Source organism: Arachis ipaensis, chromosome B07 (genome assembly GCF_000816755.2).
Source record: "Arachis ipaensis cultivar K30076 chromosome B07, Araip1.1, whole genome shotgun sequence".
Taxonomy (NCBI): Eukaryota; Viridiplantae; Streptophyta; class Magnoliopsida; order Fabales; family Fabaceae; genus Arachis; species Arachis ipaensis.
Genome location: NC_029791.2, coordinates 97,868,707 through 97,884,376, shown reverse-complemented (window position 1 = coordinate 97,884,376; position 15,670 = coordinate 97,868,707). Strand labels below are relative to the sequence as shown.

Sequence of the window (15,670 nt, the reverse complement as noted above, 5' to 3'; positions counted from 1 at the left end):
AATTTGGGATAGATCAATGAATTTAAAATTAAACTTTTTGGATTTTAGCGCTCTACCAATATCAGTAGTATCAATAACTTTAAGAAAAATATGATCCTTTTTTTGAATTCTAGAGGTCTTTTTCTTTTATCAATATAACTTTTATATCTACTTTGAGTAATGAACAACTTCTTTTTTATGAAAATTCTGGAGATAAAATAGAATTATCTCCTAATTCTGTAGGAGACAATTCGACTGCAGAAATAGATTCTGTTGAACCTGTACCCGAACGCTTTCAAACCTAGAGAATGGAGATTCATGCAGAATTATCCTAATCAATTTATTATTGGTGATCTCTCACAAGGTATTACTACAAGATCATTCGCAAGAAGACTAGAATTTAGCAATTTTGCCCTTATTTCAACTATGGAACCTCAAAATATTGAAGAAGCTATTAAGGATCCATCTTGGATTAAATCTATGGAAGATGAGCTAAAAGAGTTTGAAAAGAATAAGGTCCGGACTTTGGTTTCGGATTCAAATGGAAAGAAAGTCATAGAAACAAAATAAATTTTTAGAAACAAGCTTAGAGAAGATGACAAGATTGTGAGAAATAAAGCAAGGCTTGTGGCATAAGGATATGATCCAGAAAAAGAAATAGACTTTGATGAATCATTTGCTCTAGTTGTTCGAATGGAAGGAATAAGCTACTTCTTGCTTATGCTGCGTTTCAAGGATTCAAGCTGTACCAAATGGATATTTTGCAAAATTAATATCCAGTGAATTTGATATGAGCAAGATGCGAGAATTGAAATTCTTTCTTAGGCTACAAATCAAACAAACCTCTCAAGTTATCTTCGTGCATCAAGAAAAATATGCTAAAGAGCTAGTCAAAAAATTTGGTATGGAAAACTCATAGCCTATGGACACTCTTATGCATCCTAACATTAAGATGGAAAAGGATGAACATCACAAAGATGTTGATGAAACTCAGTATAAAGGGATGATTGGGTCTTTGATGTATTTAACGTCATCAACACCTGACATCATTCAAAGTGTGGGCTTGTGTTCAAGATTTCAGTCAAGACCAAAGGACTCGCACCTTGTTGCTGTGAAAAGGATCATTTAATTTGTTACGTTCATGGAACAACAAACTACGACCTATGATATCCAAAAACTGATTCTTTTAACTCTATTGCTTTTAGTGATGCTGATTTGGAAGGTGATAGGGTGGATAAGAAAGCATAAATGAAATTTGTTGTTTCCTAGGCAAATCTCTCAATGCTTGGTGTAGCAAAAAACAAGCTACTGTTATCCTTTCTACCACTGAAGTAGAGTATATTGCAGTGTCCCTCTGCTGCTGACAGATTCTATGATTAAAAACTCAACTAATTGATTATAAGATTAAAGTTGAAAATATTTTTCATATTGAGACAACTTGAGTGCCATAACCATTTTAAAAAATTCTGTTTTACACTCGTACCAAACACATTGAAGTGAAATATCATTCAATTCGTGAACATGCACAAAAAGAACATATTGATGTTCAATTTGTTGAATTTGATGATCAATTAGCTGATATTTTTACTAAATTCTTAGCTGAGGATATGTTTTATAAGTTAAGAACTGCCTTGGGTATTTTAAGTGCTTTTGATATGTTTTTTTAATTTGACGATATTTTTTGAGTTTTTGTTTCACAGGTTAGGATGAGATATTCTAGGCAGATGATGAACATTCAATTCATTTTCAAGCTGCCACCTTTAATTCTTTTTGGAATAATTATGGAATATTTGTTTTTATGTTATATATCTTTACTGATTTTCCACATACAAGTCTTTTACTATACAAGTCTTACAAGTCCTCAATATCCCTTATCCCTAAAACGCGCTTCTTATTGCACGTATGTTTCACGAGTCTGCTTAACAGATTTTTCAATCAATCAATGCACGAATATATAACTTCCTTTTTCGAAAGGATTTCATTTCCTTTTTCGAATTTTTTTTGCATTTTCTTGCCTTCTCTCTTCCATCTTTTTCGTGCATTTCTCTTTGCCATCTCCTTTGTCTTTTACGTGCTTCAGATTTTTCATTGTGCGTTTATCCATTATTTTTTGACATCAAGCTGTGAAATCGTTTTTGAAGATAATGGATGATTCAACTTCAGATTGTCAACTGAACCAGAGCGAAGTGGATTTTGAAACTTAATCCAATGAAGTTTCTGATGTGTAATTTAGTTTTAGTTAGTAATTGAATCTGAATTTGAATCTAATTAGTAGTTTTTGATTGTGTAGCTGAATAATGCGTGCACTTTGCCTGTTATATTTGCTGTTTATTCTTCCTTGTTTGAATTGAATCTAATGCACTAGTTCTCATTAGAATTAAAATAATTTTGTCCATTTTATATCAAATATTCGGGTGTAGATCAGTAATAATTGGGTTCATTTTAGGAAAGTTTGGGTGCATTTACAGTTTATGACTTTTCATCTGACAGAGGGTGAATTGTCTAATTATTTTAGTTGAATTATTTTAGTTTCTATTTCGTTATGATTCATGAATCTGGTTTTCTTATTTTTGATAATGGTTTTATAGTTGTATTTGCATTCAATAGTTTATGCTTGTTTTAATATGGTGTATTTTGAGTGTATTTTTGCAGACCTTCTGTGGTGTTGATGACCAGTTTGTCCCCAAGGCTGAGATGACTTTTAAAACCCTTGAAGACACTGTAAAATTCTACAAGGATTATTCAAAGGTTGCAGGTTTTTCTACAAGAGTTTGGTGCACAAATAAGAAGGGAAACGGAATTAAGAATCAATTGATTACATGTAGCAGAGAAGGAAAATAGAAATCGAAAATATCTCCGACCGAGAAGAAAAACCCCTCAGTTGGTTTAAATTGTCCTGCAATAATTTATATACACGTATTGAAGGATGTTGGTGTTTGGATCATTTCGAAGGTCATGTTGCATCATTCACATCCTTACTGTCCAAATCCACAGATGCTCAAACAGCACAGGAAACTAAGCATGTCCATGCGTCGTACAATAGAGAATAACGAGGAAGCCGGTATCAGACCTAGCAAAACTTTCCAATCATTTGTTGCAGCAGCCGGGGGTCACCACGAGTTAAATTTTAGTGAAAAAGACGTGAGGAATTACATCTCTAGAGAAGTGCGAAATATTTCGAAACAAGAGGATGCAAAAGAATTCGGAAAATACTTATTAAGAATGAAAGAGAAGAATCAGAATTTCTTTTTTGAGCTCAAACTCGAGGACGATCAGTCCATTAAGCTTACTTTTTGGGCAGATGCAAGGAGCAGAGCTTCCTGTGAGTATTTCGGAGATGTTATTTCATTTGACACCACCTATAATACAAACAGGTAACATGTTGTTCTGGTTTATGATGTTGAATTAATGTTGTTTTATGAATCTGCTACAGAGGTGTATATTGGAGGTTTTTGGGTGTATAGGATCATTATTTAGGTTTATTTTGTTGATTTTAATTCTATTTTGTCGTAATCTGTTTCAGGTATAATCTGGTTTATGGTTCTTTTGTCGGGGTGAATCACCACAGTCTGTCAACACTTCTTAGATGCGCTTTGATGAAAAACGAAGATATTGAATCATTCAAATGGTTATTTCAATGTTGGCTTCGTTGCATGGGAGGAAATGCTCTGAAGGGATTCTCACTGCCAATGTGCATCGATTCAAAGGGCTATGGAAGCTTGTATACCCACAACAATTCACCGTTGGTGTATTTGGCACGTCATGAAGATTTCAAGCAAATTAAACGGATACAAGGGACACACAGAAATTGAACAAGAAATGAGTCAAGTTGTTTGGAACTCTCATACCAAAGAATCATTTGATAGGAATTGGGATGATTTTCTACTGAAGTATGGTCTTGTGGACAACAAGTGGCTTTCAGGTAATGATGTTTAAAATCTGCAGCAGAGGTGCAAATTGCATGTTTTTGGGTGCATTATAGTCTGATTTGGGTGTATTTTGCAGATCTTTATGAAGACCGTCATATATGGGTTCTAATTTATCTGGATCAGCACTTCTAGGCCAGGATGAAAAGCACACAAAGGAGCGAGAGCATGCATTCATTTTTTAACAAGTTCATTACCCGGAACAGCTCACTTATCCAATTTGTCAAAAAATACGATAATTGCCTTAGAAGTACGGAGCAAACAGAGAGAGAATCGGATGCTACAGATTTTCACACGGTCATACCGTGTGCAACAAAATCCTCCATTGAAGCTCAGTTTCAACATGTGTATACTCACCAAAAGTTTAGGAAAGTCCAAGCACAATTCAGAGGGGAGGCGAATTGCATCACAAGATTAATGAATTTCGCTCTAGGCTATTCAGTATACGAAGTTGGAGAACAAGTTTTCAGCTCAATATTCAACAAGTTTACGGTTACTTATGACTCAGTAGCGGCCCAAGTGAAATGTCAATGCTTATTATTCGAGTCAAGAGGGATATTGTTCCATCACGCCCTAAGCATGTTAAGCTTTGAACGAGTAACCCAAGTGTCACCGAGATATATATTGGAACGATGGAGCAAGAAGGTAAAGAGGCGACACACACACATCAAGAGCAGCCATGACGAGCCACTGTTGGAGCCAAGAAGCAAGAGGTTTGACAAATTGGTGTTTCGTTCTCAAAATATATGCGAATTTGTATCAGAATCTGAGGAGCTGACTGCCATTCTGCGCCGTGTGTACGATAACGTCATGGTTGAGATGGAAGAACTGAAAGCCAAAAGGAAAGGGACATGTTCATTATCTCACGAAGATGCCAACTTGAAATCCGTTAACGAGCTTCAAAGCCCTCCAAGGGTTCAAACAAGAGGACGTCCAAAAAATAGACTAGGTTCAAAGTTGGACAAACAGATTGCAAATGCCTCAAAGAAGAAGAAAATGAAAGCTCTAAGCGAGGTAAAAGTGATGTTCTTTAAATAGGTGGTAATTGAGTTTAATTATTTTGTTAATAGTTTTGCTAATATGTGAGTTTATTATTTTCAGTTAAACCTTTTTGATGCTGCATCAGTGGTCCAAGCAAATTCCAGCCAATATCACGGACATATTATGAATTATCAGTTCAGGGATCCAGCAACAGCAGATAGGTTTTTGGGTGTATAGTTACAGGATATTGGTGTAACGCTCAGCTTTTTGGGTGTATTTTTGAATATTCTTATGTTTGACATTTTAATTTTATATTTTTCAGATGCTACTGTTTATGTTAGAAATTAGTGTTCTTTTTAGTTTTTAGGGTTTAGGGTTTTAGGGTTTAGGGTTTAGGATTTAGGGGTTTAGGAGTTTAGGGTATATATTTGGGTGTATACGGATTATATTTGGGTGCATAATTAAGGTTTAGGGTTTAGAGTTTTAGGGTTTAGAATTTAGGGTTTTAGGGTATATATTTGGGTGCATAATTAAGGTTTAGGATTTAGGATTTTAGTTTTAGGGGTTAGGATTTAGGGTCTAGGGTTTGGGTTTAGGGTTTAGGGTTTAGGGTTTAGGGTATATGGTTTTAGGGTTTTATGGTTTAGGTTTTAGGGATTTAGGGGTTAGGGTTTTAGGGTTTTAGGGTTTAGGGTTTATGAGTTTAGGGTTTTAGGGTATATATTTGGGTGTATACGGTTTATATTTGGGTGCATAATTAAGGTTTAGGGTTTAGGGTTTAGGGTTTAGGATTTTAGGGTTTAGGATTTAGGGTTTAGAATTTTAGGGTATATATTTGGGTGCATAATTAAGGTTTAGAGTTTAGGATTCTAGGCTTTAGGGGTTATAGTTTAGGGTCTAGGGGTTTAGGGTTTAGGGTTTAGGGTTTAGGGTTTAAGGTTTATGGTTTTAGGGTTTATAGTTTAGGGTTTTGGGGTTTAGGGTTTACAATTTTAGGGTTTTAGAGTTTAGGGTCTAGTGGTTTAGGGGTTAGGGTGTTAGAATTTTGAGTTTAGGGTTTAGAGTTTATGGTTTTAGAGGTTTAGGGTTTTAGGGTTTACAGGTTTATTGTTTAGGTTTTAGGGTATATATTTGGGTGTATTCGGATTATATTTGGGTCCATAATTAAAGTAATTGGGCGTATTAGTTAGTTTATTGTTGTTTTCCTTTATTTTTTTTGTACTTGTAATTTACAGCTTTTAAATACAGCACAGACAGTTTATTATGCAAACAAATTTTATAATACAACTGCATTAAATATTCACAAAATTTACAAGTGTTCAAACTATTTCAAGACTAGATAAAACTAAAATCAATCACTGTCACTGTTAATGTCATATGAATCTACTTAACAATATGGACTCAACAAAGCTGTAGATGGCTTCAACAATCTTATTACTTCACTTCTCCTGATCGCTGTATCACTGTCATGATTCATCTCATGAAAAAGAATTCGGGAAGCAACTTCTACTCTGAAGTGGTCCACCTCTCTACCTACAGTTTGAAAGAATATTTTTTTAATCAACTCTATTAATTTAGAAAAGTAATGGAGAGTTATATAGTTTTAAATACAACTTATGTATGTTCCCGTATCCTGTAACCCGCAAAAGATTTTAAGGCCGTGCTAAAAAAATTTTAGAAGGCACAATGTCTTACAGCTGAGAGAGAAACAGCGTATACTCCTTTTGGTCCACAAGCAGTTCTTTCTTCCAAGTGACTTATCAACTTTGTAGAAGTGGAAATAGCAAAATTTGATCCTTATTTGCTTTATGTGTGTGACTTATGTAGAATTTAAGTGATTATGTACAGTGACGGAAAAACAAGTTAATCTTGAAATAATACAACTTAATTTGTTTGCACTTGGTTCTTTGGTTATCAACTAGTGTATGTTCCCGTACCCTGTACGGGATAATATATAAAATTATATAAATTTTTTTATTAAAATTTAAATAAAAAATATATATAGTAATTATTATTATAAATATTTTATAACTTAAAAGTATTAAAAATAATTAATATTTTTTTATTCAATTGGATTGGTTGAATGATCATCTTATTTGCCTGGTTAAGTAAGTATTTGGAGTTTGAATCTCGTCTTGTGTGTATAAATAATCCATTAGTTAGCGCGACAAACCCTTAATAAATAGAGTATCAATATGCGGTGGATTAGTCGTCCTCGACTTGCTGAGTTAGGAATCCGTAGAAAAAAATTGTATTTGTCTTTAAAATAGATTAATTTTTCATTAATAGCAATACTTATGGACTTTTGTCTTTATTGAAATTTACTTGGGATAATTTTACTCGTTGGTATCATATTCATTTTTGAAGTCAAAACAATATGATCAACATTGTTACTCATTAAAACTTTACATTTTATGAAATGATTTTTAAATTTTTAAATTCATAAACTTATATCATTACAAAAGTTATTAGATCGATTAATATTTCTTGATAACATGGTGTACCGAAACACCATCGTTGAGTATTAATTAGTGTGAAGAGAAACTAATAATAACTTTTATTATTCAATATATAATTTATTCTATTGAAAAATAAATTAATATTTCTTAAACTTGTAAATACATTTTCTTCTAATTTCTTACACCATTTTTTACCATTAAAAAATAATAAATGACCATACTATCCTATAATATATACGATGTATAAAGTAATTTCTTATCTTGAAATTAATTCTGGTTAGCGAGATAAAATTTAAAATATTTTTTATTTTCTTACTCAAATTTAAATTTAAATTTAGAATTGATTAACAACTCATCTTTTTTTAATTTCAATAAAAAAATAAATCGGTTAAATGCAAAATATTTAACATTTAATAATTTCAATAATTTAAATTTTAATTACCAAAAATTAGGTTAAAAATTAATTATAAACTTAATAATCGATAATATATATTATATTAGTACGTAAATAATAATATCCAATGTATTGATTATTTATTTTTTGACAGAATTAATGTATAATTTAGTGAGGATTGATTTATTATCCAAATTTTTTTCATAAACTTTGTAATATATGAAAATAGTGATCTTATTTTTTATTATTATTTAAAAAATTCTTCATAATTTTTTAATTATGTAATTAAATTTTATTATTACTTTTATACTAAAAAATATCAATTTATACTATTTACATATTTTTTCACTACTAATAAATAAATATGTATTTGCACTATTATGCTTATTGTCTTAGATGATGACTTAAATTACTTATTTTGTATGTTAAATAATCTTTTGTATGCTAACTTTATTAAATGTTAAGATGAAAAAATTGTTGAATAAATTATATAAATAGTCATTATAGAAAAGAAAAAAAATTATATATCATATATAATAATCTTTGATATATATATATATAGTGTCATGTATATATTAAGATTATCTATTTTAATTATGTGAGTAATTATTGTTATTTTTATTTTTCGTTACATTAAAAAATAATATTTAAAGCTAAAAAAGAGATAATTAATTTTTTTAATTTGAATAAAAAATATCTTTTAAATATATACAACTTTTATATATACTAAGTGTTATAATATTAAATAGTATAGTATTTGCTATAACAATTACTCAAAATATTAATCCAATATATATTTGGGTCTAGTAAGACCTCAATGCAAGCAAGATCAACTAAAATCCATTGTTAGGGTTCTAAATTTAACTTAGGTTCATTACCTTAAAGGCCCAATGTAGATAAAGTCTATGCGTCCCCTCTTAAATTGACTCAAATTGGATCTCCATTGCTAGTTATATATGGTAATGAGTACTTAGGGGAGCGTGAGAAGCCCCCTTCCCATCCCTCATTCCTATTTTAAAAAAATGACTGCGTTCTTTCTTTGTCATTGCAAGTTTATGTTTAATTATCCCTTAGGAAACGTAAATCTTTTCGGGTATCTACGAATATTCTTTGAAAACTTTTGAAAAAAATTAATATAAAAAGACATAATATAATAATCATAAAATAATCAATTTAATATAATTCAACACAATTTATAACATATTCGTTATAAAAAATAACATTTTAAAAGGAGAAAACATAAAAACATGTTCCAACATAATAACATAACATAATTTTTTGAGACGATACTGAGCGACGTAGTGACGAACTTGAGAGGTAGAGAAAGTGAGTTAGAGAGAGAGGATCGAGGTTGAGAATGAGTTTGGAAGAAAAAGAAAAAATTTGAATTGGAAGCAGAAATTAGGGTTACTAAATTCAAGAAATGGATTTATATATGTATAAATTAGGATAAATTAATAATTTTATATTTGTGTATATTTAATACGTTCCATGGAGCGGGTACTTATGTCTGTGTCCTCATTAGGGGTGGTAAATGGAAAAATCCGCCCTGTCTCGCCAAAAATCTGCCATCTAGTGGGCTGGTCTACCCCGCCCCGCCCCGCCTAGTAAGGCGGTCTTGAATTTCTCCCCCGTTCCACCTAATGGTAGACTTGCGAGTTGGCGAGATCTCCTTTTTTTATAAACCATTAAATATTAAATAATATATAATTTTTCACAATAATTTCAATAAATTTATAATTTATAAAAATATAAAAAAATTATAATTTTTAAATTCACACACATTAAAATTTTAATAATTATAAATATGTAATAAACATAATTATAAACCAAATTTTTTGAAATAAAATAATAAAACCAACATTGTTCAAATCAAAACAAATATTATCCAAAATATATAATTAAACATCTTCAAGTTTATAATTAATCAAACATAAAACGTAATCCGAAATATAACTTAGAACATCTTCAATTATCATCTTCATCCTCTCGTAGATCAATAACATCATAGAAATTTGTAAAAAACTGGCCCTAATAAAATAAAAGCTTGGCCCAGCGGAGAAGTTTGTCCCATCCCGCCCCCGCCCTGCCGAAACCCATGGATTAAGCGGTGCGGGATAGGCCAGCTTTTTAAGTTTGGCGGTCTCAAAATTCCAGCCCAACCCGCCATTTTTGGCGGGTTATGCGGGACAGCCCGACGGGTTCGGCCTGTTTGCCGCCCCTAGTCCCTATTCTTTTTCGCGTGGCAGGTTGTGAGGATTTCACGAGTCCCCATCTAGCCACAAAACGCGAGTGATCCTTGCAAATATCCATTTTAACTGTTTTTGTGATAATCAGAGTTTAGGTTATATCATTTTCATAAGGTCATATGTATCCTTGTTATAACAATATTAATAGAAGATAAAAGGATAAACACTAAGCTATTGTTTGGATATAAGATGGAAAATAAGAGGAAAGAAAATGAGAGGAAAGAAAAGTATATTTTTTGTGTGTGTTGTTTAGATAAAGCAAAAATGAATGGAAAGAAAATAGAGAAAAATTTTTCTTTTGCTTGGATGGAAGGAAAAGTAAGAAAATAAAAAATTATAATAGAGTAAAATTATATTAATATTTTATATATTATATATAAATTATTGAATCCTTCAAATCCAAAAACGTTACCTAGTTGTCTCCTTTTACATTTCCATATAAATCAAATTTAATGAATTTGAATTAGGGTAATCAATAGTAAATCAAATCTATAGGATTCAAATTACTTCACATTGTGATTCGAAAGTAAATTGAATTCAAAGAATTTGAATTATGTCATCCCCTACTAAATTGAATCTATAAATTTCGATTTATGTGGTCCATGCTAAATCGAAGCAATATGGTTCGATTTATACTCACTTAGTAGCAATCCAACTCATTTTAAATTGAATCTCCTTCGTTCGATTTAGTAACATAGATAGCATCCAAGTAATTTGAATATTATAGATTCGATTTACTACGAAAACACATAATTCGAACTTCATAAATTTGATTTACAGAGATATGTAAATTGAGACATGCGCGTAGCCTTTTTTAATTTGGGGGATATACATAAAATTGGTATGCAAATGATTTTTAAAGGTGATTTACCCCACATATTATATCCTATGAAATCATAATATTTTGAGAAGTGATATATAGACAACTTAAAGGTTGATAAGTCTAAAAAATTTTAGAAAAAAAATAAAAATATAAAAAATTACATGTTGATCCATAAGATTTTTTTAAAAAAAAAAAAATTTGTCCATAGTCTATGATTTAAATATCTAATCAAATCAGTTAGTTGATATAGTTAATTTATCATAATAAATTGTATTTAATGAATTAAAAGAAACAAATCGCTGAACATTCTTATAAACATGTTACGTTAACTCCATCATTAAGTGCAGAAACTTAATTTTTATATAATAGAATAGATAATAAATAGAATATATAAGAATATGATATGTGACATATTTTAATTATGAAATTGGTATTATATAATCGATTTTTTTAATCCTTATTGCTTGTTCGTTGCTAATTTTTACGTAATTACTTAATAATTTCCGCCTATAAAACTATCAACTACCTAATATTATGATTTAATTGTTAAAAATGATGACATTAATACTTTTTCATAAGTCTTGTTATTATTTATAATTAGGAAATAGCCATAAATAAATTTATTTCCTTAATAAATGTTAATTTTGTTGTCAAATTCTATATTACCTTTAAAATTTTAGCGTAATTGAATCTAACTTCTACATTTAATTTTGAAATGAATTTACTCGAAAAAATTAATATGTAAATCACATTATTATTATAAAATTACTTTTTTAACATAATTAGTGGTGCTTATTTGAACTATTAAATTTAGCTTCTAATGATATTAAAGTCAACCTATTTTATTATCTTGTGCCTTCAAAGAATTTACATGACTGACATAAAAATATAACAATTGAAAATTTTCATTACAATAGGTATATTCATTTTAACAAATATTCTTCTATCTAATACTATAAAAAAATACATTGGTCATTTTGAATTGCTACAGGTCAACTTCTATCTACAGTAGTACAATGCCTAAATTGAGATATATTCATCAAACAAACAATCAATAAAATACTCATCCGTACTTTCTTATTTTGAGTATATTTATACATAAAAGAAATTATACATAAAGAAAAAAAAAAGAAGAAAAGAAGAGTTGAAATAGTAAGAGCGATAAAAATCACGATTCTTATAATTTTGTGTGGCCATCTATATATAGTAGATTAGACAACTATGATTATCTAACAAAATTAATTTGTATTTATTGCACTCAATTTGAATAAATAAGAAATTATCTCATTTTAATTTAGTCTTTAATTCACATTATTTGAATTTAGCTCAATATATATGATATGATTTGATTTGACTCAATTATTAGTTGAAAATATTTCAATTACCTATTTTATTCATAAATTTATTATTTTAATGATTAATAAATTAATCAAATTAATTAATTAGTACACATAATAAATTTAGTTTAATAAATTAAAAGAAATAAATTAAAAATTATTAACAGAATATTAAAATAAATAAATTAGAAAATACTACCAAATCAAATTGATATAGTTATTTTATCGTAATAAGTTGTATTAATGAGTTAAAAGAAATAAATCGGGAAACACTCTCAAAAGCATGCCACGTCAGCTCCATCATTAAGTACAGAAATATGATTTTTATATAATAGAATAGATAGATAGATTACCTGAGTCCAATTGTCCCACTCATACTTCCCCTTTTTAACGTTTTGAGGGTTGATTATTTCAAGCCATTTCATGACATAAACAGCACGATCATAGCTAAAAACAAAAAATAATTTAGCAAATTAAAATAGGACAGCAAGTGAAAACACAATTTTCAGAGTGAAAGATTTGTACGGTGTTTGTTGGTCTGAAATGTCAATGTAAGGAGGTTCAATTTCATGATCTTTTATCTTGAGAGGTGTCCCCCGGCATATACCCTAATTCTCGAAATCACATACCCCTTAAAACAAAAAACAAAGCTGAATATAAGAAGAAATAAATCTAACAAATGAATACACTCAAAGGATCACAATATACGCCTTACTTTGAATTGAAATGCACCAAAATTTTAAAACGCAAAAAATATAATAAACTTACAATAAATTTATTTAACTTCATTCTGGCTTTGGACAGACACTCCTTGTGATAGGGGTCAAGTATATAAAATTTTTTCTTTCTTACATCAGCCACCCATATCCACCAATGCTCTGAATAGCAAACAGGTGCAAAAATTTGAAACATGTCCACATTGAATAGTGTTTTAGTTTAATTCGTAGATAACCAAAGAATTGTGATAAGAAGTTTTAGAAATGAAAACTTACATATGGATGTGATACTAATTTTGTTCGGTCCAAAAAGGGTATAAACATTAGGTAGTCTTCGACCTTAAATGGCTTTATGGATTTCAGCTGTAAGAACTCCCCAACTGGATGATTTCCAATGGCCATGCTCTGTAGCATTTGAGAAACACCAAAAGAAATCTTTTAATACACCCAAAAGATAACAAAATGAACCCAAATTTTAATACATTACACCTTACCACAATATTAGGTGGGAGACAGTAAATTTCTTCCTGGAATCTTTTAATATTTTCTTGGTTCAGGATCAGGCACATAGCAGTGACAATCTAGAAAAACAAAATAGCCAAATTAATTACATCAATCAATATTGCAGTCACATGTCATAACATAATCATTAATCTTATTCTAATCTTATGTCAACTTCGATATGTGAAGTAGCTTTTAGAGATGCAAAGTGGACTCTTGACAACACCAATGGTTGTTGGACATTGAGTGTGCAAAGTGGATCATACTCATCAGTACTTCCGTCCCCATATGTTCTTATACGTGTGGCCCAGAGGTAGCATTTTTCTTTCATTTCGGCCGACATTAAATTTCTCCTTGCAGGTGTTTCAAACTTGTCAAAAATCTGGCCCATAGTCTGCTTTTCAATTGGAGGACTTTTACCTTCTACAAAATCCAGTGCTGTCTTTTCTCCACTCTTTGTAATTTTTTCCACCAACTCATCTAATTCTTCTATTAGTACTCTAGTTTTCGGACTTTTTCCCACCTGAGGTTCTGGTTGCCCCTACCCCTCTTGGGTCTGTGCTTCTTCTTGGCTTGAATCAGTCAAGTCAAGGCTAAATGATGGCAACGAAAATTCTTTAGGTACGTAGGATGCTGTCCGGGCCATCATCAATAGTGTAACAGCGGTGACTTCAGGGGCTGGATCACTGCATGTTGACATATATCATACTATAAGAATAAGAATAGACGAATGATATTGAAAATTAAGTTCTATTGTGCTGAACTTACATTTTAGATGGAGTTGGTGACACCGTCGGTGTGCTTTCATCAACTTTCTGGGGTTGTGGAGTGCTGCGGGATTAGAGAAAAGGAATCAAATTATTAAAAAATCAATTACAGCTCAATTTTCAAGATATACACTGTAACACCCTACCATACAGAGACTTATGCTTAAGTCATAATTCAGAGATGGCAAGGTATTACGACCTCTAAAACAAAAATTTAGTACGTATAGTAGTATGAATGATTGATTATAACTAGGAGCCTTGTAGAAAAAGGGGTAGACAAAAACCGCAACTCGAAAGCGCAACACTCCGATCACTAAGCTCATCGACGCGCAAGCGTCATACGCGTGAATGTGCGGATTGAAAATTAGCCAAACGACGCGCACGCGTCAGCCACGCATACGCGTGGGTACTCTTGCGCCCCAAGCACAAAACTGGCACAACTTTGGCACAACTCTCGGGAAAATGGCTGGGCATTGGGTGCAGCACATTCGGCGCGCCCGCGCACATCACGCGCACGCGTGGATGGCGCTTCCTGGAAGAACGGCGCTTACGCGCCAAGTGCGCCTACGTGCGGGGAGTCATTCTGCTAAAAATTTTCTAAGTTAAAAACTGCAGAATTCACATATTCAACCCCCAATCTTCCGACGGACATAACTTACTCATTTTAAATCGTTTTTCACCCGTTCTTCGAACGGCATGGACATCCCGGATCCAATTTCATTTCTAAACAGATTTGGCACAAATCAAAGATCCGTAGTCCAAGTTATGTCCCGTCAAAGTATTCCCAAAAACTATGTTTTCATACAAAACCACAAAGTGCCATTTTCAAAACAAGCCACTTTCAACTCTTTTCAAAATCAATCAAAACATTTGGCCCGTTCGGTCCAATCTTGGTCCGATTTCTATAAAATTGGTACCGAAATTCTCGTCTCAATCTCCTCTATCATATTAAGCCATAAAAATAAAATTTTTGGCTTTCTAGAATAAATTCTCATTTATGGGTTAATTAGCCGTTAATTAACCGGGTCTTATATTCTACCCACCTAATTGGGAATTTTGCCCACAAAATTTAAATCAAATTACCTGAGAATAAGTGCGGATAATCCGTACGCATCTCCGACTCAAGTTCCCAAGTGTGTTCCTCAACACCGCCTCGACTCCAAGCCACTTTGACTAATGAAACCTCTTTTCCACGCAATCGTTTAATACTAGTATCATCAATTCTGACTGGAGCCACTGGAAGCGTCAAATCTTCCCTTAACTGAACCGATTCGGGTTCTAACACATGGCTAGCATCAGGAGTGTACTTCGGAAGCTGCGACACGTGAAACACATTGTGCAGGTTCGAAAGATGAGGTGGTAGAGCCACCCGATACGCCACCGGCCCAATCCTCTCCAGGATCTGAAATGGACCAATGTATCGAGGATTCCAACTGTCGTGAGGCATACGCCACCATATTATGATGCTGCATCAGCACGCATCCTAGGCCCTTTAACGATGCATCACAGTACACCTCAAAAGGCTCGTTCGGCTCAGG

The 15,670-nt window shown here is 31.8% G+C and overlaps 1 pseudogene; it reads left to right on the top strand.

The window, feature by feature from the left end:
• The window catches only part of LOC107609694, a 43,457-nt pseudogene continuing 28,192 nt past the window's right edge, over nucleotides 406-15,670 (top strand).